The 4,430-nt window shown below is 36.7% G+C and overlaps 1 non-coding gene across 1 annotated transcript; it reads left to right on the forward strand.

Moving 5' to 3' along the window:
• The first annotated feature begins 3,831 nt into the window (after positions 1-3,831).
• On the forward strand, positions 3,832-3,940 carry LOC136140518 (U6 spliceosomal RNA). Its single transcript, XR_010657626.1, has one exon. It is a non-coding gene; the product is annotated as a U6 spliceosomal RNA (small nuclear RNA).
• The last annotated feature ends 490 nt before the right edge of the window (positions 3,941-4,430 follow it).

A 4,430-nucleotide genomic window follows, 5' to 3' on the forward strand; every position in this document is an offset into this window, starting at 1 on the left:
TCCTTGCCAACATTTGTTATTTGTGTTCTTTTTAATGATAGCCATTCTGACAGGCGTGAGGTGGTATCTCATGGTGATTTTCCTTTTCACTTTCTTGATAGTGTCCTTTGATGCACAAAAGTTTTAAATTTTTGATGAAGTTTAGTTTATCTATTTTTTTCTTTTGTTGCCTGTGCTTCTGGTGTCCTATGTACAAAATCATTGCCAAATCCAATGTTATAAATATTTTACCCTATGTTTTTTAAGAGTTAAACCTCATTTTTAAGTTCAACATATTCTATTTATAAATTGAATAATTTAAAGTATAAAAGGTCACTTTTACTTGTTATTAGGCTAATATTCAAATAATTATGTTTTAAAAAGTTAAATTCCCCTAAAATATTTTAAACTATGTTTTCCAATTTTATATAATCTTCAAATACTTCAAATATCTGACAGAATAAACAGCATGATTTATCTAAACATTTAAATAATCAACAAACACATATGGATCATCACAATATTATAAAACATAGCCCTAAACTACTACAAAAATGGGAATTCAATACTTCTGAGCTATATCATAATTTTCTATATATTCCCAGGGTTATAGAATCACTTATCCAACCAAAGGTAGCAGATTTTCCATCCTACTTGGCCTAAAATTTGGGGCACAAAAATGCCATAGATTGAGGTCTATCAGAGACTATGAAGTTAGGGCTCTTTCCTGAGCCCTTTCTTTCAGTAATGGTCATTCTCCTGCCTGCCCACTTTCTTCCAACCTAGTAAATAGATATCAAACACAGAATGAAATCAGAAAGGAAGTTAGAAAAAGAAATACAGATTGGAAAGTCCTAGTCAGAAACTGAGAGTTAGAGTTGCTGAAGATCCCAACAGACAGAGCATATGCCCTCAAACAGACCCTTTTTTCCTTTTAAACAAGCAACATATTTTACAACCTTAGACGTTACTGTGACTTGGTAAGAATCTCCTCTCTGCCTAATTGAATTCTATATTATTTTTTTGTCTTTCTTTTGGCCTCCCCATTATTGGCAAACCTCTTAAACTTAAAAAACTTTAACTAATATGGACTGTGATCCTCTTTTTTTGGAAACTGTTTCCCTTGCTTTCATGAGGCTACAGTCTCCTGGATTTTCTCTCATCTGTCTTCACTGCCTCTTTTGTTCTTGGATCCTTTCACTCTTTTTTCCTCCCTACACTGCATAGAGGTGACCAAGCTCCAAGTTTCACAGCAGAGCCCTCTGGCTCTCTCTATAACCACTTTCCATTGGAATCTTCAGTAACTTTAACTCTCAGCTTTTGACCAGGACTTTGCAATCTGTACGTCTATTTCCAATTTCTTTTTTGAGCTCAGATCTGTGTTTTCTATCTACTGCTGGAAATTTGCACCTAGATTTCTTGCCTTTAGTTCACACTCAACTCATCTGAAATAAAATTCTTTATCCTTTTCACAAATGAACACCCTCTCTGACCTTCCCTTATGGGTACTAGTATTCTCCCAGGTGCAAGACATGAAAAGTGGTAGCCTTATAAAAAGAGAGGATTGGGAATTGTAAGGGCAAAGGGGGCAGTAGGAATGATAGAACAGAATTAACATATCTAGAATAGAATCTTCAGAGGGAACAAAGCAAAACACCAGGACTTAAGGGTTACATTCCGGATCCCATTCTAATTCATGGCTACGTGTCTTGCTAGGTTTAGTTGCTATGGAACAGAGTTGCCCCCGACCAAGTTCAAGCTTTGTAACTCCATCTGTTGGGGAAGGACAAGCTTCCTGGTGGGCTAAAGCTTTCTCCACTAGTTTAAAAAAACAAAACTGTTTTAATACAATAGAGCTCAAGAGTTTTTCTTTTCAGAAGCATCCAAGCAAATCCACCGACTTCAGGGCCGTAGCTCTCCCTGAACATTGACTCTGAGTATTCTGTTCTCAAGCACCCTGTGGAATTTTTGGACTCCTTTCTCTCACTTCTCACATTCAGTCTGACACTAACACAGGTTTTCTTTCTCAAATATGTCTCTCAAATGTGTGTATTCTTTTCCACGCCCTCTATTACCACCAGGTCCAGGTTCTCATTACCTTATTCCTGAAGTACTTTGGCCAGTATTTGCTGTCTCTGCCAATTGTCTTTTTCTCTCCAATGATCAAGTCTTATGGTCAGAAAGAACCTTGGAGTAAGCTAGTCCAAAGTCCATCTAACTCTTGTAACACTTCCCCAGCGTCTCTTACTGTTCCTCTAACCTAGGATAATTAATCCACGTCAAGCACAGTGATGAAGTTGAGTACCATATTACGTCCTGTTTTCGAAAACTTCCAATGGGCTTTCCAGAGTAAAATTTGAACTCCGGAGCTCATATTTAAGTAAGGCTCACATGACATAATAGTCATCAACCTCTTCAGCCTCACACCTCACCGCAGCCTCTCCACCACCCACAGTAGACCACTTACAGTTCCTCAAATACACCATGCAATTGAACTCTGCTTATCTGCCCACTTGGTTCCCTTTATCCAGGAATGTTTCATTCTCTGCTTACCAAAATCCTGCTTATTCTTCAAGATATAAGACTCAAATTCTCCTTGTTTGAAATTGTCTTCTCTTCTCTGCTCCCACAGCATTTCATTTATATTAAAGAGGAGAGTGGCTTTACTAGTAGTTGTGCATATGTTTCTCTCCTTCAGAAACTGTGAGCTCCTTGAGTATATATATTACGTGGTATTTGTGGCTTCTTGAGAAATTGAGAATTCCCTCTTCTCCTGACTTTCTGCTTTTCAGACATTTTGGTTGGTCTTATATGCGGCAAAGTGTTTTTACATAATTATTAATGAAACATTCAGTCTCTCACTCTGTGCTAGCAGTACAGGGGCTGCAAGATTGAATTCTTGGCACAAATAATACATTGGGGCTAATGACTATAGCAGTAAGAGTACAACTGCTTTCCTGGCACAAAATTGCAATGGGGTAAATTGTAACTTCTAGTGCCTGGTGGTGGCAACATTTTCCTCTTTAGACCTGCTCATGGAATGTGGTTTTGGGCATTCTTCCTAAAAGCTTAGTCTTGAGTTTAATGTTCCAAATATTCCAACCATTCTGTGAACTACTTCAAACCTTTTAATAAAAATCCTTTCCCACTCAGTCAGCTAAAGTCAGCTTCTGTTGCTTACAACCAAGAACGCTGACCGATAAAGATATTTTCCTTAATTCCCCATAGACCAACTAAGTCAGGATCATAATATTTAAAAGACTTTACTGAAGGGTCAGGGATAACAAAATGAAAATACTGTATTAAAAGTAACCTATCACAGGTTACTAGATAATTGCTGCTCTCGGGGGCTACAAGCCCAGCCTGCGCTCACAGAGAAATTTCATAGGCCCCTGTGCCTAGTCTCTGACATGGCTACGGGTGTAGAAGCTAGCTTTATCCCTACCAGAGCCAATTATCCTTAATCACAGTGTACAGTGCCTAGAGCCCACAACACTTTTAGGAAGCCATGAAAATGTTTTTGTTTTAGTTTTTTAAAATAGAATTTTAAAATGAATATAATTATAATAAATATAATATGTAAATTATAATAAAAATATAATAATGAATCCAGCCTGGATTATACAACACAGTCATAAAATAAAATAAAGTGTGTGTGTGTGTGTGTGTGTGTGTGTGTGTGTGTGTGTGTGTGTAAAGCAGAATAGTGAAATAAAAAATAGACCCACACATATACGGTTAATTGAATATTTATCAATACAAAGGTGCCAAGTCAATTCAATGGGATAGGAAAGCCTTTTAAACAAATGGTGTTGGAACAACTGGAAAAAATGTATGGAAAAAATAAATCTTGAGTACTCATTTCAGCGGCTTGTATACTAAAATTGGAATGATACAGAGAAGACTAGCATGGCTTTTGCACAAGGATGACATGCAAATTCTAGAAGCAGTCCATATTTTTAAGACAGTTGATTTTAAGTATTCTTACCACACACACAAAAAATAGAAACTATGTGCAGTGACAGATACGTTAATTAGCTTGATAGTGTTAATCTATTCACAATGTGTGTATATACCAAATTCTTTAATTAGAACAATCTAATTAAATAATGGGCAAAAACCTAAACAGACAACGCATTGAAGAAGATATACAGATGGCAAATAAGCATATGAAAAAGATGATCAATAGTATGTGTCATTAAGCAATTACAAATTAAAACAACAATGAGATACCACTATATACCTATTAGAATGGCCCAAATACAAAATACTAACAACCGAATGCTGGTGAGGATGTGGAGCAACAGGAACTCTCACTGTTGGTGGGAATGCGAAATGATGCAGCCATTTTGGAAGAGAGTTTGGCAGTTTCTTACGAAACTAAACATACTCTTATCATATGATCCAACAGTTGTGCTCCTTGGTGTTCACCCAAATGAGTTGAAAAGTTA

This window comes from Phocoena phocoena, chromosome 1 (assembly GCF_963924675.1).
Source record: "Phocoena phocoena chromosome 1, mPhoPho1.1, whole genome shotgun sequence".
Taxonomy (NCBI): domain Eukaryota; kingdom Metazoa; phylum Chordata; class Mammalia; order Artiodactyla; family Phocoenidae; genus Phocoena; species Phocoena phocoena.